Genomic DNA, 25619 nt, shown 5'->3' on the forward strand with positions numbered 1-25619 from the left:
TCAGCCTTTATTCGTTCATCCACCAAATATTTACTGCAGGCCTATGTCCTGCCAGGCAGTATTCTAAGGTTCTGGATATAGCAATGAATAACATGTATTTATGCTCCCAAGGAGATTTACATTCTGGGTTAGAGAGATGGATAGTAGATAAATAAGCACCTTCTTTTGTTTTTTGTTTTTTGTGATTGAGTAGGGTAGTGATAAGGGTTAAAGAGAGAAATAAAGTAGGGCAACGTGGATGGGGTGAAGAGGAGCTATTTTATATGGGGAGGTGAGAGAAGCCTTCATTGATAAGGTGACATTTGAGCAGGGACCTGAATGAAGTAAAAGAATGAGTTATATAGATATTGGCAGAGAGAGTTTTAGGTACGGGGAGCATCAAGTGCAAAGAAGTGAGGCAAGAATGTGCTGGGCATGTTTGAGGACCAGCAAGGATGGCTGAAGCAGGGTGAGCAAAGGAGCATGAATATGAAGAAAACCAGGAGATGTTGGTTAGCAAGATCATAAAGGGCTTTTGGGTTACTTTTAAGGAATTTGGCTTTTACTTTGAGTAAGATTGTAAACTAATGGAATGTTTTGAGCCAAGGATTGATATGATCTGACCTATTTTTAAAAACATCATGCCAGCTCCTGTGTTGAGAAGAGACTATAGAGGACAAAGGTGGAAGTGGAAGGACAGTTATGAAGCTACTGAACTATTCCAGCCTCCAGAGGATGGTGACTTGAATTAGGGTAGCAGTGCTGCAGAGAATGGAAGAGTAAGAGGATCCCGAATGTTTCCACGACGAAGTTGATAAGTTTGCAGACGGAATAGATCTGAGTATCAGAGAAAGACTAGAGTTAAGGATGACTCGAAGGTTTTGGCCTGAGCAATTATGAGAATGGAATTGCTATTTACGGAGTTGAGCAAGACTGTGGAAAGCAGTGTTGGTAGGGAAAACGTCAAGAGTTCAGTTCTGGACACGTCTAGCTTGAGGTGTTTATTAGATATCCAAGTGGAGGTGTAGGGTAAGGGATTGGATCTAAGAGTCAGGAGTTCTGGGGAGATATAAAATTTGATAGTGATGAGTAAGTAGATGCTATTGGAAACCTGGTTGAGATCATTTAGAGAGTGAATGTAGATGAGAAAGGAGTGTCTGGGAGGCTGAGCCTGGTGCACTGTAACGACTAGATGTTTGGGAAATGACAAGGACACAGTGAAGGAGACAGTGAAGGAATTGTCAGTGAAGTGGGAGGAGAACCTCCTGGAAATCAAGTGAAGAAAGTGTTTATCTTCATAGATATTTTAAGCTTAAAAATATAGACAGAAAGCAGAAAGGCATAAAGCGTAAAGCATATATGGACCTGAGTTACTTGCATTTCCTAAATTCTCCATGCCCTCCCTCACTTTAGAGCCTTTGCATGTGGTGTTCCCATCACTTGGAAAACTATTCCCCTGCTGCACCTGTTTACTCTGTCTTTGTCCTTCAGATCTCAGTTTTGATGCCGTTGCTTCTGCGCAGACTTTCTTGACCCCTGAAGATTGAGCTGGATGTTCTCTATCACATTTTCCATTTTCCTCTTTACTAGCTTGTCTCCCCCACTATCCTGCAGGCTCTTTCTGTTCCAGGTTCCACACACAGTGCAGAGCACCCGGTAGAGACTCCACAGGAGTTTCTTGAATCAATGAGTAAATAATCAGAACTTGACTGAAGAGCTTTTAATAGCTGAATTTTTTCTGCATTCCGCTTTTCGGAGACGAGATTAAGTGATAAATATTACGTTTGTATTTTCCAAAGAAACTTTCAGAAGATAGCCTGGGGTTAGTGCATAGGTTGGCCTAGTCTGTGATTTCTTTATCCATAGCACTGTACAGTGATCATTGCTTTAAGGGACCAAAAGAGCCTGTGCTGTGAAATGAATCTTCAATTATTGTCATTAGGTCACTATACTTTAAGTTTTTTCCTAAGGCAGGAAGGGAACTAGTACATTTAAAAAAGATTTTATAAAGGAACTAAGCCCAAACTTTGCACCTTATATTTCAGTAAATTTATCTCAAAATAGATAGATACCTGAAAATCTTGTTTTTCTGTAAAAGCCACAGAAATATATCTTAAAATATTTATTATTCGTAAGATAATAATAACTAAAACACTCCTGAATCTCTACATTTAGGTTAATTGAGATATTATAATGACTGTGCCATCCTTCTTTAATATAAATAGTACTTTTCACAGTGTAATTATCTACATGGTGGTATTTTTATGTAAAGTCAGATATAACTACAATGTTTGGCTGATTCTTATTATTTTAGACAGGATGAAGAGCCCAGTGATCATTAACTTCTCTATTGAATCAACATGAGACACAGTTCTGTACATTGTAGAAAACTCTTTGCCACTACATCTAACTCTTTTTTAGGTGTACTATTTTATAGATCTGTAATTACACTTTCATTTTTGTGTTTATATATTAATATTTATATATGTGAGAGGGAGAAATTTTTCCTTAGGATCTCACAATCCAATGGAAATGTTGAGGTCTAAAATATTATAATAGGTTAAATATTATCTTCTGAATTACCCTATTACCATAAAAATGCTACATAACTAACAAATGCAAAGTCTTATGTGACAATAAGTGTTTATTTCTCATTCCCATGTCTGTGGGTTGGCTTGGATTCAGGTGGTCTATACTGCTTAGGGTTGGCTGCACGTTGCAGGCTGGGGCCTGGTCTGCTTTGCATGTCTCTTATACTTCTTGGATCAGTGGCTACCAAACGCCTATTCTTCTCATAGTGAAAGGTAAGGGCACAAGAGGACAAGCCCAATCTTACAAGCACATTTAAAGCCTATGCTCACATCACATCTATTAATATTTCTTTGGTCAAACTAAGTCACATGGCCAAACCCAATAGCAATGGGTGGAGAAATATATTCTACTCTAGTGGTAGGAACTACAAAGTCACGTGGCAAAGGGCGTGGATGCCAAGAAGGGTGAAGATAGGGAATAGTAATACATTTATCACATCACCCAGCCAAGTAAAATGCTAATCCACTTGGGAAGCCTCACACTTCCCCAAGTTCCCCACCTATAACTAAAAGTGGTTAGAGTCAGAAGAGCCTCTGGGCCATGCTTGTGACTGGAGAATCTCTAAGGTTTCTTGCAGTTCTCAGATCTCCTATTAACATTTTAGTGTGGCAAAGTGCCTTGGGGATAGATTATATAATTCAGTAGTTCTCAGCTCGGGGGAGAATGGGAGTATCATATGCTTTTCAGTTATTGGGATGGGGGAGTAAGGAGGCGATGGGGAGAGCCATGTGTAGTCTGAAAGCACCTCTCATAATTCTATAATCCTCGACATCCCCACCTCCTGACAATCATTAGAATTCATTAGGAAAACATTCATCCAATTCATTCCCCTTTATTTCCTGATAAGGAAACAGATCCAGAACGGCTAAGGGATCGCAAGTTGCACAGCTATCTAATGGCAGACAGCTTTAAAACTCAGGCTTCTTGACCTAATATTAAGAGCCTTTATGCTTTCCATTCTTAGACGTATATCATTGTTAAATGATGACAGGGACTTTGTGATTACAAGACACTGAACTGCTCTACTTGAGAATAATATATTTTTGCTATTCTCTTTCATTTGTGTTAATTGTATTTTCAACGGTGGAAGTCATGAACACATTTTCTCACCAGAGAGTCTAAATTTCAACAGATTCTTTTGGAAACAAAGATCACTTACGAGTCATGAGTTTGTGTGTGTGTAATGCAAGGGCCATCTCTTTTTTAGAAGTTTGAGATTCTTCGTAATCAATGTTTGTTTTGTATCTTTTAATAAGCCTGATTAGATCAGGCTTAAGTTGCACATGTTGTGATTGGGATTGTAGACTTTCCTGCTGGTTCCCAGTGGTATTGCTGTCTTGTCAGGGCTGTCCAAGCGCAAATAGTCTGTTCTCACTCACATGTTGGCCTTATTGCTGATGAGAGTAATCTTAGAACGGTTGGGAGATTTGCTTTAATGCATTCTGACAGTTGTGTGGTTGAGATTGCCTCAGTCTGTGAAATCTGGTCTGCAGGACAAAAATGCTAGACTGATCGCAAGAGGGGGAGGATCTCATTATTGTTATTAGCACGGTGTTCTTGTCCTTTCAGAGGAAGCTGAGTATGAACATTAGGGGGCAGTGTTGAAAAAGCTATGATTCACAAAGAATTACTTTTTGAGAAAACTGTAGTTTCCTGTGTAGCACTGGGTAGAGAGAATCTCTGAAAGGTCATATTTATATTTTTTAAGAAGTTTTTTTTTTTAAAGTGACCGTTTTCAACCTCTTTATACTTTTAGGAGTTTCATGATATTTTCTCTAACAATGTATTTTTAAGTTGTACCTTCTTTCTTTTGTATCTTCAGAGCATGTTGTTAATTATAAAAATTTAGCAGTAAAAATGCTCTCTACCACATCTAAAAATATTTATTTTTTTCTTCTTGTTAACTTCATTACTCTCTTTCTACAAGGATAAACATTATATTATCTTATTGACTAGGCTAATTTTGTGGTAGGAACATTGTGTATGCCCTTTAATAAAATTTCCTGATTTCTTTTTAAAGAAAGGGATTTCCAAAGTGCATTTTGATTTTTGTGAATCCCTCCATAGCATTTTCTTAATCTCTGTCCTTGTATGGACAGATTGCAGGGTCCCACTAGGGCATGGGGCCTCATAAGGGACCTCAGAATTCAATTCAGAGAGAATATTCCAGAGAGTTAGATCCACTCTTTAGTTTTCAATAGAAAAAGCTTGAGTGGTCTACTTAAGAAATGAAGGAATAGCATACGTAAAAACAAAAGGACAAGAATAGCCAAGACAATTTTAAAGAAGAACATGGTAGGCAGATTTGCTCTGTTGGATATAAAGACTTACTGTATAACCATAATAATAAGACAGTGTAATATTAGATAAAGAAACAGATCGATGGAACAGAATAGAGAGCTCAGAAATATACTAACACATAGTGGAAAGTTTTTTCTTTGGGCTTATACTACAGATCATTAAAGGATGGATATGCAGTAATTGATGGTAGAACAATTGGTTATCCTTATGGAGAAAGATAAAATTGAACTTCAGGTTTATTCTATACAGTAAAATAATGTTCTAGGGTGAACTTAAGCTCTAACTATAAAAAGTAAAACTTTAAGAAAACAATATAGGGAAATGTCTTTATGACCTTAGGGCAGGGAAGAATTTTGTAGACAGCAAGTGAAAAATACAAACTGTGAAACAAAAGTTGGTAAACTTGACAACTTACTAAAATAAAAAACTTTTGTATCATAAAAAAGCAAGAAGACAAGTCACAGACGTTTGCAAGATAAATGATAAATGATTAATAACCAGAATATATAGAATAGTCCTTCAAATCAAATAGAAAAAAGAGACAATTCAACAGAAAAGTGGGCAAGCTCCAGAAAAGGAAACCTGAACGGCCAGTAAAAAGTTACTCAGCCTCAGCAGTCCTTAGACAAATGTAAATTAAAACAAGAATAATATTCCATTTCACACCTAAGGGTTTGACACGTTAAAAGTCTGACAATACCAAGTATGGATGAAGCAAGGGAACCCTTGAACATTGCTGGGGGACTGTAAATTCTTCTCCACATTGGAAAGCTATTTGGCAAACCCTTCTGAGCTTGTACACGTCTACCCTATGACCTACAGCTTCGCTTCTAGGTATCCGTACAGAAACTTGAATATGTGCATGAGGAGACATGAAGAAGAATGTTCATAGCAGCATTGTTTGTAATAGCAAAAAGATGAAGATATCAAATTAAGTATATTTCAATAGGGGGCTGGCCTGGTGGCATAGTGGTTAAGTTTGCATGCTCTGCTTTGGTGGCCCAGAGTTTGTGGGTTCAGATCCCAGGCACAGACTTCCACACCACTCATCAAGCTGTGCTGTAGTGACATCCCACATGCAAAATAGAGGAAGATTGGCACTGATGTTAGCTCAGGGACAGTTTTCCTCAAGCGAAAAGAGGAAGATTGGAGACAGATGTTAGCTCAGGGCCAATCTTCCTCACCAAATATATGTATATTTTTAGCATTTCACTCATATGTGGTTAAAATATAAAGACATGCATGGTAATGAAAAATGCTAAATTCAAGAGAATAATTACCCTTGGGGAGTGAAGAGGGAGGGATGTGGGACAGGGAAGGGATGCGCATGGGGTTTCAACTATATTTGCCAAATAAGCTGACTAGCTGGTGCATGAGTACTTGTTATATTATTCTGTATACTCTTTTTATGTTTGAAATAACAACAACAAAAGATTCAGAAATACCCAAATAATTCCCTTTCTTCCTTCCTTCCCTCCGTCTTTCCCTTTGTCCCTCCACCCCCTACTCGAACACATATTTCTTGAGCTCCTGTATATCCTGGCTGTGCTGAGTTTGCAGGGTGAACAATACAGACGTGGTTCCTGCCTTTAAGGAGCTTACAGCCTAGTGTCAGAGACATTTTGTAAACAAGTTAAAAATATAGTATGGCATGTACTAACAAATTGTGTCGTTATGAAAGAATCAAACAGGGTACGATCATAGAGATTAATAGGGGAGGGGATGACATCCCATACTGTAAATGGGATGGTCAGGGAAAGCCTGTCCGAGGAGGTAAAATTTAATAGACCTAACGTATGAGAAGGAGCCAGCCAATCAAAGAGCAAGGGGAGGAGTGATTCAGGCAGAGAGAATACCATGTGCAAAGGCCCTGGGGTAGGAAAGATCTAGATACCTTTAAAGGCCAAAGAGAAAGCCAGTGTGCCTAGAATACCAAAAACTGGGACCAAACTGCTTGAGAAGACACTGCATAGGTGTGCAAGTACCATGGCCTGCTGGAAGGGATTTAAGCAGTAGAGGGATATGATCCAAATTACATTAAAAATAATCTTTAAAAGAGGTAGGAATCAAACACTGATTGACTCAGTGAAGAACTTTGTTATATACCTTGGACGTTGAAATAAGGTTCGTATTTCAGAGAGTAGCTATTAAGATAAAATTTCTTTGGACTACTAAAGGCTCCATAGTGTTCCAGAGTCAACAGCAGAAAATGATGAGCCCAAATGGATATGGCGAATCATCTAGCAACTGCATCCAGCCTTCATATCATGGCAACGACAATACAAAACAAAACACTGCTGCTGTTGGATTCCTATGGAGTGAGTTAGTCTGTGTGTGTATATATATATATATATATATATATATATATATATATATTCTCATCATTTTCTGTGTATTCACTCCATAACCACATCTTTTAAAGAAGAATACTTAGAAGTCTGCTTGCACTGTAAATCCATAAAAATTTTGAACAGCAGAGAAAGAAGGATGGAAGGCAGGGGAGGATGGAAGTAGGGAAGGAAAAAGGAGGGAAGGAGGGAAGGGGGGAGGGAGGGAAGGAGGGAGGGAGGGAGGGAGGAAGGAAGCAAGCAAAGCCGGATGCAAAGAAGGAAGAGAAAGAATCAAAGTTAAGTCAAACGGAATAACAATGGGCAAGTTTGCTTTTAACCTCTAAAAACAGTAGTCCAGGTTAGTTCACATGACATTAAGCATCATTTTTAGATTGAATAAATAATAAATATGGATATGACATTAAAAGGGGTCATCATAGTCAAAATAATCAGAAACTGCAGGTCTAGATTATGAGTGTCTCTGTTGCCCGCTCTTCTATCAGGTGATATTTTTTCCCCCAGAATTTCCGTGTTGTGGCCATCTGTCCAACTTTATAGTCGGTAATCCCTTGCAAAAGTGAGGTTTGACATATTTACCATTTCGTACCAAACTCGTTATTTAAACAAATAATGACACCATCTCTGCAGGGGAAGAGAAATTTAGCACATAAATACAAGATTTCAAAACACAGCCCATAAAGCTAGGGACTGGGATTATATTTTGTCTGTAGACATGGACTGACTCCAGAAAGTGACTTTATGCCTTCATTTTATCCCCGAAGGGCATAACCTTTTTATCTTTAAATACTTCTTTTTACCCTTACACAATGTAACAGATGTGTTATACAAGTGGGACTCAGCGGCGTGTAAGCATAAACTTTATTCTTTCCCAGTCTGCCTCTGCAAACCTGCACTCTTGACTCATTCTCCTCGCTCATGGATAAAATCCCAGGCAAGTCCTATAGACTTTTTTCCAGTCATTTCGTTTAAAATATTAAAAGTCCAATCTAAAATCAAAACTTTAGACTCTTGTACAGTTTATGACTTTTCCCTCTCCCTGACTTGGGCCTGCCTTCTTGGAAACCTGAAGAATCTGAGTGTGTGAGTGTGTGTGTGTGTGTGTGTGTGTGGAAGAGGACAGGCAGTTTCCTCATTCTTCTGTGGTGCATCTCTTCCCTGTTGCTAGCTGCTGTTTGTGATTCCTTCAGAATCTGGTCCTCTCAGGGAAGGGAAGTGAGTTAATGGGTGCCGAAGAGCCGTGCTAGACTGGTGTGGTTGGGGCCCTGTGTTGGAGCCTTCTGCTGCCTGAAGCTCAAGTGGCGGCTCTTTGTCTTGTGGGGAGCTTTGTAGGCTCTTCGGAGACCTTGGGCTACAGTCCTCCCCCTTTGTCCCTGGCTTTGTGTGGTCCTCTGTACACAGCGTCTATCTATTTGGGTCACCTTGTCCTATAGGAGGTGCTCATGGGTAGAATGCCTTTTGAAATGAACTAGTTCTGCTCTCTTGATCATCCACTTGGCCCATGGGGAAAATGCCTCCTTCCTCCTCCTTACCATTAGTGAGAGGGCAGTTTACTCCCAAATCTGTTAGTTCTGCTGCCTTTGACTGATGTAATCATAACTCCTTGCTTTTGATATTTTCTTTTTTTTTTTAGGCCTATGTCAAGTCCGTAGGTAATTTCAAATTTCCAGAACACAGGCCAAGATCTCAGATGCTTTTTTTGAAGAGTCCCTCATGTGGCTCGAAGTAGAGGGGAAGTAGCTGGTCTTTCCCCTTGGACAGGGTGAAATGCATAGCACGCTGACAACTCTTTCTAAGGAAATCCTTGCTAAAGGTCATATTTACCTTCCCACCTTTTCGCATATGCCCGCAAACGGATGATAAGCTAAGGGCAGCAAAACTGGCTTCGTAATCTTTTAGCTTAGCCCACATTGGTATTTGACACTCATGCCATTCTTTTTGAGTTGGAAGCCTCAGCTGAAATTGAGACAAGAAAGTCCCATTTGAACATTCTTTACCTCAAATTTTGTTGAAGAAATATATATCTCAGGTAGTAAAAAATCACATTAAGTAGAGCAAAGCTGAAGTATCTGTCTTCAGAATTTTTAAGTATGAAAAGATACTATTTAATGATAAAAGTGTTTTGATTGATTCCGTATACATTTTCAATTATTTAAACCCAAAGAAAAAGATCAGTTTTTTCCATATACATAATTTCTAAATAAATATCTCTTCCTGATAGCAAATGCCACTTTAAAGCTGATACTGAGTTGTTACTGGGTAGAAGGAACATTATGATAGTTTTCCATGGGAACTCTTTATGAAACTGTGAGATTAAGTAAATCTACTGGAATGGAACATGGAAAATGATTCCCCATTATGTTAAAAGAGACAAAATTGCTCTTCTTAAAAGAGCTCTGCTGGGTATAATTATGGATATGCAGTGAGTACCATCTCATGACACAGTTTGGTACATAAATGTATGTTTGACCTATTCCGGTTTCCAGATACATTTACTATTCTTATACTGTTGATCAATAAAAGAGAAATCCAGGGCTTGAAAAGCAAGTTAAGTTGGTTTTTTCAGTGCTTTAAAATTCCTGAAGCAAAAAGCCTGGTCCTGGAAATATGGTATAAATCTATAATCAGTTGCTTTCACCATTGGTCTCTGATTTCTAATATATGGATATAATAGTTCCCAATTTAAAGAACCTCTTGGGGACGAGAGACCAACAGCAGGGAAAAAGATGACGATGTTAGTTAATGTCAGAGCAGCAGTTATTTCAAAACCTTCACAAATCAAATGTTTCGTAGATCGTGCCATATAAACATGCCAAGACTTAGCCACTATCCAAAAACCCTGTCATCAGAACTGAGTTGTTTCCCTCTATGGTAATAGGCTCTGGAAATAAATCCATAAATTTAAAGAAACAATGCTAGATAAGAAGAAATATTCTGCTTAGGATAAAAAATAAATGTTAGATAAAATTTAGATAGCGTTTATTTTAAAAATACTAATGATTTTTTCCATTCTTTGAGTGGTCTTCCAAGCCAGCACTAGTGCAATACTACAACTTTCAGCTATTTATTTGAATCATAGTATCTTTAGTTGTGAAGGTCAAAAGTATGTGGAATAAGTAATAGTCAGGCGCCCTGAAAGATCAGGGATATTGATAGAATATCAGATTGTGGATTCAGTGAATCTGATTTGTAAAGAACATAAAACCCACAAAAGTTCATCAAGTAAAAAGATCAAAGTTTAAAAAATTTGCCAATGTTTTCTTCTAGAAGTTTCATGGTTTTGGGTCTTACATTCAAGTCTTTAATCCATTTTGAGTTGACTTTTGTGCATGGTGTAAAGGAATGGTCTACTTTCATTCTTTTGCATGTGCTGTCTAGTTTTCCCAACACCGTTTATTGAAGAGACTGTCCTTTCTCCATTGTATGCTCTTGGCTCCCTTGTTGAATATTGGCTGTTCATAATGTGGGTTTATTTCTAGGCTCTTGATTCTGTTCCATTGATCTGTGTGTCTGTTTTTGTGCCAGTACCACGCTGTTTTGGTTACTATGGCTTTGTAGTATATTTTGAAATCAGGGAGTGTGAAACCTCCTGGTTTGTCCTTTTTCCTCAGGATTCCTTTGGCTATTCGGGGTCTTTTGTTGCTCCATATAAATTTTAGGATTCTTTCCTCTATTTCTGTGAAAATGTTGGAACTTTGATAGGGATTGCGTTGAATCTGTAGATTGCTTTAGGAAGTATGGACGTTTTAATGATGTTAATTCTTCCAATCCAAGAGCACGGAATATCTTTCCATTTCTTTGTGTCTTCTTCACTTTCTTTCAACAGTGTCTTATAGTTTTCAGTGTACAGATCTTTCACCTCTTTGGTTAAGTTTATTCCTAGGTATTTTATTCTTTTTGTTGCAGTTGTAAGTGGAATTCTAGTCTTAATTTCTCTTTCTGCTACTTTGTTGTTAGTGTATAGAAACGCAACCGATTTTTGTATATTAATTTTGTATTCTGTGAGTTGACTGTATTCATTTATTATTTCTAAAAGTTTTTTAGTGGATTCTTTAGGTTTTTCTATATATAAAATCATGTCATCTGCAAAGAGTGACAGTTTCACTTCTTCTTTTCCAATTTGGATCCCTTTTATTTCTTTTTCTTGCCTGATTGCTCTGGCTAGGACTTCCAATATGATGTTAAATAAGTGTGGTAAGATTGGGCATCCTTCTCTGGTTCCTAGTCTTAGAGGGATAGCTTTCAGTTTTTTTCTGTTGAGAATATTTGCTGTGGGTTTGTCATATATGGCCTTTATTATGTTGAGGTGTTTTCCTTCTATACCCATTTTCTTTAGAGTTTTTATCATAAATTAATGCTGTATCTTGTCAAATCCTTTCTCTGCATCTATTGAGATAATCATGTGATTTTTATTCTTCATGTTGTTAATGTGATGAATCACGTTGATAGATTTGCAGATATTGAACCATCCCTGCATCCCTGGAATAAAACCAACTTGATCATAACATATGATCTTTTTAATGTATTGCTGTATTCAATTTGCTAGTATTTTGTTGAGAATTTTTGCATCAATGTTCATCAGTGATATTGACCTGTACTACTTTTCTTCCCCACAATACCTCAGGCCCTGGCCTCCCACACACCCTCAGTTCTGTTTCTAACCTGGCATATGGATTCAGTGATTCCACTAAGCTGTACCTGTTCATGTCCACAAAAATATCCTCATTTAGATCTTTTACCTATGGAAGAACACCTGTGAAGGTGCACAGCATCAATTATCAGCAGCAAAGTTCTCAGTCTTTATCCTATTTCCATGGATCTTTCACTTCTTTGGGTGGGTTACTATACGCTTCTGCCCTCTAATTCCTCCACTATTTCAGATCTAATCTGTGATTTGGACTTGAACTATTTGTTACATCTGTGGGCCGTGGGGATTACTGGACATAAGCTATTTGGTCCATCATTTTGACTGTCTTGAGTTTTGCAGGATCTGAAACAACCAAAGCTAATGTGAAAAGCATAGAACAAGGGACAATGTGGCCCAATCACTTCTCAGATGATGCTAATGGGGAAAAGAGGGACGAGGCACAGGAAGGATCTCAGATGATGAGATTTAGGTGTGGAGAGGCAATTTGTTAAAGTGTATTTCCCTCTCATGCCCCTACTTCTCCCACTACCGTTTCCTTGGATTCCTCACAGTTCTCCAATTTTGCTTATCTAGAGCAGGGGCGTGGAAGGGCTTGTTGGGCCAAATTTCACTAGCTGTCTCTTTTTCACAGTAAGGTTTTATTGGAACACAGCCATGCCCACTTGTTTACATGTTGTCTATGGCTGCTTTTGTGTTGCAATAGCAGAGTTGAGGAGCTGCAACAGGGACCCCCCAACCCCGCAGAGCCTAAAATATTTACCATCTGGTGCTTTACAGAAAAGGTTCACAGGCCCCAGATCTGGAGCATTTGAAATTCATGATCTGAAGGCAGGGATGACAACACTGGATGGAGAGAAAAAAAAAAAGTACTTTATTTGTTCTCTTTTGAGTCTAGGCCCTGAGGATACTTTCATAGAAAATGCATTTTGATGTAAAAGCCAGAAATCTGAGTCTTATGCCCACATTCCCAAGAATGAAAATAATTCTCCATAATGAAAATGATTACAGAAATAGTAAGAAGTGGAATCAGGGAAAAGTTTACATTTGGTTTGGCTATATAACATAATATCTAATATTGAGTATTTACTATGTGTTTGACACTGTGCTAAGCATTTATTGTGTATTATCTCATATAAAATAATACATAATTGGCATAATTTATATATAGGTATGTACTATAATTATGATAACAATTGCTCATCAATTATAAAAAATATCATGCAGCTTATTTGAAAGGTCTCAACAAGGATTTATGAGATTTGTAGTATTATAGTGCCGTGTCACCTTAGGGGACATCATTACACTGATCTGAGTCTAAATATCATCATCTCTAAAATGGGAATAAATCTGCCCTGCTTATCTCATTGACTATAGTGAGTCTGAGATATAATTCATAAAAATTCTTTCAAAACTATAAATTATTTGATAGATATTAAAAACATGGTCTTTAAATATGTTTCACATTGTGTTATGTAAATTTTATATTGGCTGTAATACTGGTGATACCTGGAGCTCTTTTTCACAAGACTACATGTGGAGAGCAGAGGCTCAGTGGTCAGAGGACCTGGACTGAAGTCCCAGTTCTACCGTTATTGGTTGTGTAAATTTGCTCAGGTTATTTGATCTCCTTTAACCTGTGTTTTCTGGTTGTAAAATGGGAACAGTGATGCTGGTACCTCCCGCGACAATGTTATTGTGAGGATTAAATAAGAGTGAAAAGGGACTCTCTAAAAGTGATGCAATCGTAACATGCAATATTGTTCTCAAACCTGAGTCTTTTACTCCCCTTCCTCCACAGCACTCCAGACATTTGCCAGACACATGCCCTCAGCTCCAGCATGGGGACAGTGGTGCTCAAAGCTGAGAGGAAACTGCTCTTGAGCAACCATTTCTCAGGGCACAGAGAGTGTGCACTAATATGTTAATCCTCTAATGTTTCCTGTGTTCTCTGACTCAGTGCTGCTTTCCACGCTCACTTCATTGTATGTTGTGTTAAAGTACAGTTATTTTTGCTAGGTAATCTGAGCAAACATTAAAAAAAACAAATGGAAGAACGTTTTCTAAGTTAAAAAAAGAAAGAATTTGTGGAACCTATACTGAGGTGATAGAATAGCTATCTGTTTAAAAACTATTTATTACCACAGATACTTTGATGGGTACCAGGACCATAAGGATTAATAAGACATGTGGGCAGCCAAGAGCTCCTGGGGAGGAGACAGTTCATATGGAACCAAATTGTCACAAATCAGTTTAAGGAATGGGCACACATGCTATGGAGCACAGAGTAGGAGCTGACTAACTGCCTGGTGGTAATAGGGTACTAGGGAAGTCTTAACAGAGGAGATCATAGTTAAATTGACTTTTGAAATATTAGTCTTTTGCTAGGCAGAAAATGGAGGGAAAAGACATTTTCTGTGGAAAAGGGAGATCAGTTAGGCAAAGGAATTGAGGCGCAAAACAACGTGATGTGTTCAAAGAACAGTGCAGAGTCCTATGTGGATAGTGTGATGATGAGGCTTGACGAGGAGATGAAGCCATACAGAAGGGCTGTATATGCCAGACTTGTGAGCTTAGCCCCCATCCTGTTATCAGAAGGAAATCATCAAAGATGATGTCATGGTCAAATCTATTTTAGGAAGATAATTAACTGCAGGTAGAGAAGTGCATTTAACAAGAGAATATCCTGATAGCAGTAGACCTGTTATAGATACATTAAAATAGTGCTAGGGAGAAACAGTGAGTCTAAATAAAGTGGAAGGAGATAGAGTGGAGGGATGGATTAAGGAAAGATTTAGCATCTGAATTGAGTGACCAAAAGAAAGAAAAAAGAAAGGAATTGAGATGATTTCAAATTGTCTAGCTTGATCCATTAGAGAAGCATCTGGGTACCTGGGAGAAATGAAAATAAGTTCAGTATTGGGGGACCTGGGAGGAGAAACTTCCAGGGGAAGGTGAAATCATCACTGACAGACACTGTGCACAGGACGTTTCTGTCCTTGTATTTCTCTAGCCCGTTTTATACTATCTTGATTTTAACATTTATTAGATATATTCATCCCTCGAAATATGCATACACAGACGCATGCATCCACCCATCTGTTTAGTCATTCAGCAAGAAAGTGCTGTATCCCCCCAAGCCAAGCACTGTAATGTAATTATTTAACTGACTTTCTTCTTCCCTCAGGGATGAGTCTGTGTTCACCTTGATAGCAGTACTATCTCCTTTTTCTTTGTGTTCCCAATGCTAGCGTGATGTCTGTAATGTAGTAGTTACTCAACAGATGTTCATTGAGTTAATTATTGAGCCAAATATGATATAGACTGGAAAAAGAAACCATTAGACAATTAAGAGGTTATTGTTAATCCTGCAAGAACAATTCACTAAAATGCTGGGAGAAGAAACCAAATTATAAGGATGTTTAGGAATGAATGGGAAGTGATAAAATAGAGATAGTGAGCTGTTAATTCTTCAAGAATTTTTAGGTTAAAGGAGAGATGAGAGTTTGGAGAGCATCTTCCAGAGAGTGAAGAATTGAGAAGACTTTGATAATGTACATTTTCTGGAATGCAAAAATTGTGTCAATATTATATAAAATTTTAGAGAATGGCTAGTGCAGCATTTAAAGTGTATTCAAATTTTTAAAACCCTTTTGCTTTGCTATGTAGAAAGGCAGATAATTTTGCTGACTGCCCTCTAAATCGATGCTGTCCACTTTCTGCTGAGTTCTTCTGGTTACCTCTCAATCCTTTCCCTTCTCTAGTTAAGTCCTTATCAAGTTCAAGGCAAGTGCTTTTCATATTTCCTCTTATCTCCTTAAGTACCTTGAGTACCCTTCCCCAATTCCGTATTTCAAATTCAGCAGATGTCTTTGCTATCAAACGCCAATTTACATGTTGTATTAGTCAAGTTTCTCCAGGAAAACAGGATAAATAGGATATATAGATATATGAGGAGATTTATTATAGGAATTGACTCATATGGTCATGTGGGCTGAGGAGTCCCGCGACCTACCATCTGCAAGCTGGAGCTCCAGGAAAGCCAGGGTAGTAATTCAGTCTGAGTTTGAAGGCCTAAGTATGGGGGTGTGGGGTGATGGCATAAATCGCAGTTTGAGTCCAAAAGACCCAGACCCAGGAGCACTGGTGTCTAAGGGCAGGAGAAGATGGAGGTCTCAGCCCAAGCAAAGAGAGAGAATTCACCCTTCCTCCACCTTTCTGTTTTATTCAGACCCTCAACAGTCTGGATGGTCCTCATCCACATCGCTGAGGGCCCTCTTTACAGTCTACTGATTCGAATGCTAATCTCTTCTGGAGACCCCCTCACAGACACACCCAGAAATAGTGTTTCACCAGCTCTCTGGGCATCCCTTAGCCCAGTCAAGTTTAGCCCATAAATTAACCATCACACATGTATGTCCTTAATTTCAAGAATCTCTGTCTTACTTATAATAGCTTAGCTTTATTGAGTCTTACGATGTCATCAAAGCTTTACATACATTACTTTATTTAGTCCTCATGAGAACGAATACAGTTATACTATTTATCCTTATTGTCAGTGATGAAACTGAGGCCTAGAGTCTTGTCCAAAACCTCAAGTCTGGTGCCAAGACTCAATCCTTAACAACAGTGGTAAATTATCTCAAGTTTTTACAGAAAACTGCTAGAAAATACAACTCCAAATTGTCAATATAATACAATACAATACAGTATTACAATAGAGGTTTATTTCTTTCTTATGTCACAGTCTAGTGTGGGTCATGGGGGCTTTGCTGGACCTAATCAGGTCCAGCCTTCTTAACCATTATGACAAATTAAAAGAATAAAGTTTTCTTTGAAAACCATGAGTGAGGGCAAGGGGGTTAGGAAAGACCCCATAGATGAGGGGGCATTTGAGCAATGGTTGAAGGAAGTGAGGGAATGAACCATATAAACTCATACCTAGAAAAAGAGCATTCTGAGCAGGGATTAGTAAGTGCAAATGTCCTCAGGAAGTGAGCTTGCTTTGTTCAAGAGTAAATTTAGCTGGAACAGAGTGAGTGAGAGGGAAATTAGCAGATTCGCTTAGGTAGGTGGCTGGGGATCAGATACCCCAGGGCCTTGTGGGTGGTGTTGAGCACTTTGGCTTTTACTCTGAGAGGCAAGCCCAGGATTTTTGAGCACAGGAGTGCTATACTCTGATCTATGTTTTGAAAGGGTTAAGCAAGGAGACCAATTGAGAGGGTGCTGCATATGAAAGGCTAACAACAGTGCCTTGAAACAGGAAGACAGCGGAGGTGGTGAGAAGTAGTCAGATTCTGGACATATTTTCAAGTTAGAACTGCCAGCATTTGCTGAAAGATTGGATGTGGGATACAAGAGAAAGAGAGAAATCAAGGATGACGCCAGTTTTTTGCCTGAACAGCTGGAAGGATACTATATTGGTTAGGGTAGGTAAACTGTTCTAATGAACAAGTTCCAAATCTCAATGACTTAACAGTTTATTTCTTTCTTATGGCACAGATAGTATGAGTCAGAGGGGGCTTTGTGCTATGTAGTCATTCCAGGACCGCAACCTTTTCATTTAGTGGCCTACCTGTTACCTAGGGCATTTGAGTCCTGTGTCAGATCCTCTGAAACCAGCTGTCAGATGAGGAAATAAAGAGAATGTGTGGAGGATTACATGTTAGGAGTGAGGAGGATCACTCTAAACTGAAGCAAGATAAATAAGAAGAAATCCTTATCTAGGCTGATCATAGTGAAACCACAGAAAATCAAATATGGAAAATGTTAACAGTAGCCAAAGGGAGAGGGAAAGTCAGATTATTTTCAAAGGAATGAACGTTGCCTGACAACTGACTTCTTAATAGCAACATTAGAAGCTAGAAAATAGTGGACAAATATCTATATCAAGGTGCTGAAATAGGTTAACTGTCAATTAAAAATTCTCTGACCATGAAAATGTTCCTCAAAAATGATGAAGACAAAGGTGTCTTAAAACAGCAGCAGCATACTGAGAGAATTCGTTTAGCAGCAAACACCTACCCAAGAAAATTTTAAAGGCTATCCTTCAGGTAGAAGGAAAATGAAGCTAGATGGGTAAATCTGAATGTTGACTGTATGAAGCCTACTAAAATGTGGTATTTAAAAAAAAAAAAAAATATATATATATATATATGTATATATGTATATATTCCGCAAGCCCTGGTGGTCTAGTGGTCAAGATTCGGTGCTCTCACCACCATAGCCCGGGTTTGTTTCCAGGTCAGGGAACCACACCACCTGCCTGTAGGTTGTCACACTGTGGCGGCTGCATGTTGCTGTGATGCTGAAAGCTATGTCAATGGTATTTCAAAGACCAGCAGGGTCTCATGGTGGACAAATTTAAGTGGAACTTCCAGACTAACAGAGACTAGGAAGGAGGACCTAGCCATCCTCTTCCAAAGAAATTGGCCATGAAAACCCTATGAATAGCAATAGAGCATTTTCTGGTCTAGCCCCCGAAGGTGAGAGGAGGGCACAAAAAGACCAGGCATGGTTCTGCTCTGCTGGACATGGGGTTGCTGTACACAGGATCGCTAGGAGTCAGAATTGATTCAAGGACACTAACAAAATACACATAGATCTTTTAATATGTAATGTGTGCAACACACACACACGACAGTAGCGGATCAGGCAGGAGTGGATAAAGGGATTTTAATGCCCCTGCATTGTCCAGGAGGAGGATAGAGGTAAAGTTAGATAGGCTGAAAATTCCATGGATGCGCACTGTATTTTCTAGGCTAATAACTAGAAAAATAGAAAGCAGGGTATAACTTCTAAACTAATGCAAGGGATAGAGAATGATGACAAATACGCAACCAATCCAAAAGAAGTTAAGAAGGGAGAGACAAAGAAACATAGGACAATTGGAACAAATATAAAGGACCTTAGAAGATGACAGAGGAGTTAAACCCAAATGTATCATACAATTACTTTAAATATAAAAGAAGTAAAATTCCCAGTTAATAAGGAAGATTGTCAGACTATATTAAGAAAAACATAACTAAATATTATTTATGAGACACATCTAAAACAAAGTAATTCAGAAAAGTTGAGAACAAAAAGATGAAAAATGATAAAGCATGTAAAATATTAATCAAAAGAAAGCTGGTGAAGCTTTATTAATGCTAAACAATAGACTTTAAAGCAGAAAGCATTACTGGGGCCGGCCTGGTGGTGTGGTGGTTAAGTTTGTGCTCTCTGCTTTGGTTGCCTAGGGTTTGTGAGTTTACCTGGATCCCAGGTGTGGACCTGCACACTGCTCATCAAGCCAGGCTGTGGTGGCATCCCACATACAAAAATAGAGGCAGATTGGCAGAGATATTAGCTCAGCAACAATCTTTCTCAAGCAAAGGGAGGAGGATTGACAATATATGTTAGCTCAGGGCCAATCTTCCTCACCAAAACAAAACAAAATAAAACAAAACAAAACCAGAAACCATTATTAAACAAAATAAGGGATGCTTGATAATGATCCATGTGGTTCATAATGATAAGTTTAACAGAAGTTTGACAGTTCTGCAGATATATGCCACAAATAATATGAGTTCATCATATACAAAATGAAAATTGGTAAAAATGTAAGGAAAAAATATGTAAATTCACAGTTATAGTTGAAGATTTTAATACATTTTTTCTCAGTAATTGACAGGACAAATAGACCAAAAAAATCATTAAAGACTGGAAGATGTCGATAGTACAAGTAATGAAGGAAACCTTCAAAATTTTAATGAAAAGGATATTTAACCTTGAATTTCATATCCAGACAAATCAAGTATAAAAATAGAATAAAGATTTTCAGACATGTAAGTTTTCTTCAAATTCAAAAGTTTTGCTTCTTTTGCATATTTTCTCAGGAAACCACTGAAGGATGTTTTGCGCCAAAATAAGAGAATAGTAATAATAATAATAATAATAAAGGAAGACGTGAGATTCAGGAAACAAAAGATTCAGCAGAGGAGAGGTGAAGGAGAGCACTAATGACAGGCTGTGCTACAGGCCCAGAGAGCAGCTGTTCCAACGTGGACAAGAGGACACAGGACTCCCGGGGGTTATCTTCAATTGAACAAAGATTGGGACTGAGAGATTACCTGACATGTTTGGTTCTCATATTGGAAATTCAATTCTATTCATTGGAAAGGTGCGAGAAAGATTTAGGGATAGGCACATATAAAACTAACCACGCCAAAAAGTGAGGAAAAGAAAGATAATGTGGCTCAGAAGTGGACAATATTTTCATAGTTAAAATAATACAAATACTGACCAAAATTTGTGATATATCACTGGGAAGTGATGTAAGATAGCAAAACCCACACCTGCTGTAGTAAAAAGGCAATATTTAATATCCGAAGTTGAAATTCCAGAAATAGTAATATGTGTGTCGTTTGAAAGTATTAAGGTAAATATAGTAGGAGAAACAGCTAAAAGGGTTGGAAGGGGTTGCCTTTGGGTAGTGGGATTTGAACATAGGGAAGTATGACTGTGGTTTGTTGTTATAAATCTTGTGGTACTATTCAACTTAATAAACTACAAGTATTATTTATATGAAATAAAAATTGTATTAGAGCAAACATGAGGTTAGTAATGTGGCATTATTGACATCTGCATTAAATGTCTCTCTCAAGCACTTACTGCTGGAATTGGAGTCTGTAGTGGGATAATAACAGCAATGATTGAACACATTAAATATGTAGGCACCGTTCATCACTTTACGTGTATTAATGGGTACAATCTTTATAACAACCCCATGAGGTAACTTCTGTTATCATTCATAATTTTTGAGCGAGAGAACTGAGGCCCAAAGGGGTTAATTCACTTGTCCAGGATTGCTCTGCTGGTAGCAGTAGTCAGATTTTGGACCAGGCCATCTCACCCAGCCCTGCCTTTACCACTACATACTCTCTGTTGTTTGCTTTCCTGTGAAGAAATGAAGCTCGACGAGGTGAGTTACATGTCTACACTCTAGACCTTTGTCCAAACTAATCTCATTTGAACTCTACTTAGTAGGAATTCCTAAACTTTAGACATTTGGAGGGCACAGATGCAGGTTTTCCCATTTTTATATTTCCTTGGTTATTTTGGTGAGAATTGCGAGAGAGAATTGCAATGCCTGAGCTCACTATCTTTGACGGGAAACCCATCAGAAATTTTTAAATAGGGTTGTGATCTGTACCTCTTTGTGTGTCAGAACTGTGGACTGGGAGCAGGGAGTGGGGATCAATGAAAACTGAGTGTCATGGTAGAAAGACTGTATAGAGAGGAGAGAATATGTATATTTATGAGATAATTCTGGGGTGAAATGGATAGATCTTTATGATGTGGGGAATGAGTTGAAGGACTGAGAAGGATCCCCAAAGTTTCTAGCATGGGCACATATTTAGGGTCTATCAAAATTAGCGATGTCTCCTTTTTTCTGGGCCATATAACACTTTGATAATTTTAATCACAATGATGAAAAAGTTTTAGGATACCAACAAACAATGACTAGTCAAAGAGTTTTGTGTGTCATTTATTTCTTATCAAGCGCAAATAATATTTAGAGATTCCTGAGGGTTTGAAATTTCTATATTATGAATGGTTCTGGATTTCAGAACTGATGTTTCTCCTTTACTGAGTAGAAGTAGGTGACTGCAACTCATAGCCCAGAACTTTTAGGAAATATTTGGCTGTATTTACCTTTTGTGGGATAGAGATTATAAATCAAAAATGAATTTACCTACAGCTTCCATTCACAGGAAAGCATGTTCTACTTTCTTTACTTGTTTTGGGAAACAAAAGTATTTTAAAAAGGCTTTTCTTTTCTTTTTTTCATTTGTCTTGGTGCAGATATACAGATAGCTTACAAGAAAGCATGAAGGGACATGGCTGGCTAAATTTGCTTAAAAGAGTGTTGTAATTTATTCGTACCCTCTTTATGTGAGAAGGAAGAAAGGATTACAAGGCAGCCAGGAGGTTCAGCCCACGTGTAAGGATGCTCCTGGTGGAGTGTTCTTTTCCACTCTGTCCACTTGGACGCCAGTGTTTCCCCTCTCTCAATATTTGATTGGAAGGCAAATTGTTTATAGAATCCATGTCTAAATTTAGCAGAGGTTTGCTACACTGAGGATTTTAGTCTCTTGTTTTAACTGCGTGATACTATGATTAAGCTAGGGCCACAGATACTATGCGAAATCTGCCCCTCTCCTCTGCCAACTACCCTACCATGAATTGCTTGCAGAATTATTCTTGTCTCCATCCCTCCTTACAGTGCTTTTCCCTAGGCATCAAACTATCCCAGCATGCTGTGCACATCTACCAGTCTTCATCCTGCTTCTTCTCTGTTGTGTACCTGGAATTTGTAGTCTTTGAATGGCTGTAAAAACAGAAAAGTGAATGAAGCTGATGGACCCAAATTCTGGTTTTGGAAAGCTGTCTATTGTTTTACGTGCAGTTGATGGATTCTAGAACGAATGACTATGCCAGGGTACTCTTGAGAAATCTTGCATTTGTGGGCAGAGATGTTTGGCCACTTGCCATGTGATAATCCTCCTGGAAAAAGATGGGCATGAAAAACTGTCATTGGTGTTCCTCAAGTTGGTCATGCCTGGTTAGGGAGTTTCACACCCAGAGGACAATTTACACAATTTAAAAGAAAGGGATGAAAGCAAGAGATGCTCTGCAAAATTATTTTATTTTACTCTTCGGGGAACTACGCACACGTACTGCTTTGTAATAGTAATGTTTCTATTAAAGAATGGAGGAAGCCTGGCTCCCAGTACTCCAAATGAGGAAAAAAAGGGTAGTAATTGGATGTCATCATGATCAATCATCTCAGTTGTGAAAGACAAGTCACCTTGTCTCTCGGAGAGGTAGTGGCCAGGAATTATCCTTGGAGATTTTCTGTGGATGAACCTCTCTCCACCAGGCATGCTGATGGTAGGGATGGTGACTCTGCTATTTGGATGTTAAAACAAACATCAAACGGACACAATAAAACAAAAGTTAAAAAACTAAAAGCTCCTTATCAGCAAAGGACTGAAAAACCAATGCAGATAGTATCTTGATACAGAAACTAAAAAGAACCTTGTTAAAAAAATCCCTTTGGCCCAACTTTCTTCCTTAGAATTCTAAATCTTTTGTTCACTACCTTATAAAAAGTATCAATTAATTAATTAGGGCCTTGTGAAGATAAGGAAGTTTACCCTAATCTCTGGCTGGTTTTTGTTAGAATAGGAGCATGTGGAAGAAAAATCTGAAGGTGGCCTGTGTGATTCTGGTTCAGAATAAGATACATATGACATCATTCAAGAATGTGCTTCTTGGGGCCAGCCCCGTGGCTGAGTGGTTAAGTTCTCGCACTCCGCTTTAGTGGCTAGGAGTTTCGCCAGTTCGGATCCTGGGCGCAGACATGGCACCGCTCGTCAGGCCATGATGAGGTGGCGTCCCACTTAGCACCACCAGAGGCTCTCACAACTAGAATATACAACTATGTACTGGGGGACTTTGGGGAGAAGAAGAAGGGAAAAATTATTTAAAAAAAAAACGTCCTTCTTAATCCTTTGCCCCAATGATGCTTTTAGTGGGAATTCTCCACTAAACGTGGTATGTGATGTTATCTTCCCTTTAAAGTTTTTCTTCTTTTTCTTTTTTTCTCCAGTTTTGGTTTTTATTGTATCTCTCCATAGGTGTTTTGTTGGGATGTTGAGAGAAAGCACACTGGCATGGCTGTCTGCTGCCATTTTAACCCAGAATTTACAAGAACCACTTTTGATACATTCTCTGACACAGGCGTACCTTGGAGATATTCCGAGTGTGGATCCACACCAGTGCAATGAAGTGAATATTGCAGTAAAGCGAGTCACAAATTTTTTGGTTTTCCAGTGCATATAAATTTATGTTTACATCATACTGTAGTCTGTTAAGTATACAATAGTATTATATCTAAAAGAACAATGTACTTACCTTAGTTAAAAAATACTTTACTGCTAAAAATTGCTAACCATCATCTGAGCCTTCAGCAAGTCATAATCTTTTTGTTGGGGGAGAGTCTCGCCTTGATGTTGATGGCTGCTGACTGATCAGGGTGGTGGTTGCTGAAGGTTTGGGGGCTCTGGCAATTTCTTAAAATAAGACAACAATGAAGTTTGCTGCATCAATTGACTTCCTTTCATGAACAATTTCTCTGTAGCATGTGATGCTGTTTGATAGTATTTTACCCACAGTAGAACCTCTTTCAAAATTGAAGTCAGTCCTGTCAAACCCTGCCACTGCTTTATCAGCTAAGTTTATGTAATATTCTAAATCCTTTGTTTTTATTTCAAAAGTCTTTACAGTGTCTTCACCCGGAGTAGATTCCATCTCAAGAAGAACTTTCTTTGCTGATCCATAAGAAGCAACTCCTCATCTATTAAAGTTTTATTGTGAAACATCAGCAATTCAGTCACATCTTCAGGCTCCGTTTCTAATTCTGGTTCTCTTGCTGTTTCCACCACATCTGCAGTTACTTCCTCCACTGAAGTCTTGAACCCTTCAAAGTCATCCGTGAGGGAAGAAGAATTAACTTCTTTCAAACTCCTGCTATTGTTGATGTTTTGACCTCTTCCCATGAATCACAAATGCTCTTAATGGTGTCTAGAATGGTGAATCCTTTCCAGAAGGTTTTCAGTTTACTTTGCCCAGATCTATCAGAGGAATCACTATTTATGGCACCTGTGGTCTTACGAAATTTATTTCTTAAATAATAAGACATGAAAGTAAAAAATACTCCTTGGTTCATGGGCTGCAGAATGGATGTGTCTTAGCAGGCCTGAAAACAACATCACAACAGTTCGTCTCCATCAGAGCTCTTTGACCAGGTGCATGGTCGATGAGCGGTAATATTTTGAAAGGAATCTTTTTCTGAGCAGTAGGTCTCAATGGTGGGCTTAAAATATTTAGTAAACCATGTCATAAACAGATGTGCTGTCATTTAGGCTTTGTTGTTCCATTTATATAGCACAGGCAGAGTAGATTTAGCATAATTCTTAAGGGCTCTAGGATTTTTGGAATGGTAAATGAGCACTGGCTTCAACTTAAAGTCACCAGGTGCGTTAGCCCCTAACAAGAGAGTCAGCCTGTTCTTTGAAGCTTTGAAGCTAGGCATTGACTTCTCTCTAACTATGAACGTCCTAGATGGCGTCTTCTTCCCAGTATAAGGCTGTTTCATCTACATGGAAAATCTGTTGTTCAGTGTAGCCACCTTCATTATCTTAGCTAGATCTTCTGGATATCTTGCTGCAGCTTCTGCGTCAGCACCTGCTGCTTCACCTGCACTTTTATGTTACGGAGATGACTTCTTTCCTTAAACCTCATGAACCAACCTCTGCTAGCTTCAAACTTTTCGTCTGCAGCTTCCTCAACCTCTCTCAGCCTTCACAGAATTGAAGAGAGTTAGAGCCTTGCTCTGGATTAGGTTTTGGCTTCAGAGAATTTTGTGGTTGTTTTGATCTATCCAGACCACTAAAACTCTCTCCATATCAGCAATAAGTCCATTTTGCCCTCTTATCATTCGTGTGTTCACTGGAGTAGCACTTTTAATTTCCTTCAAGAACTTTTCCTTTGCAGTCACAAGTTGGCTAATTGTTTGGCGCAGGAGGCCTAGCTTTCAGCCTGTCTCCGCTTTGACATGCCTTCCTGGCTAAGCTTAATCATGTCTAGCTTTTGATTTAAAGTGAGAGACATGTGACTCTTCCTTTCACTTGAACGCTTAGAGGCCA

At 38.6% G+C, this 25619-nt stretch overlaps 1 protein-coding gene across 24 annotated transcripts in view; it reads left to right on the forward strand.

Annotated features, from left to right (window-relative positions):
- SUGCT (succinyl-CoA:glutarate-CoA transferase) overlaps positions 1 to 25619 on the forward strand; it is a 749025-nt gene that overhangs the window by 37964 nt on the left and 685442 nt on the right. The gene's annotated exons all lie outside the window — the stretch shown is intronic.

This window comes from Equus caballus, chromosome 4 (assembly GCF_041296265.1).
Source record: "Equus caballus isolate H_3958 breed thoroughbred chromosome 4, TB-T2T, whole genome shotgun sequence".
Taxonomy (NCBI): Eukaryota; Metazoa; Chordata; class Mammalia; order Perissodactyla; family Equidae; genus Equus; species Equus caballus.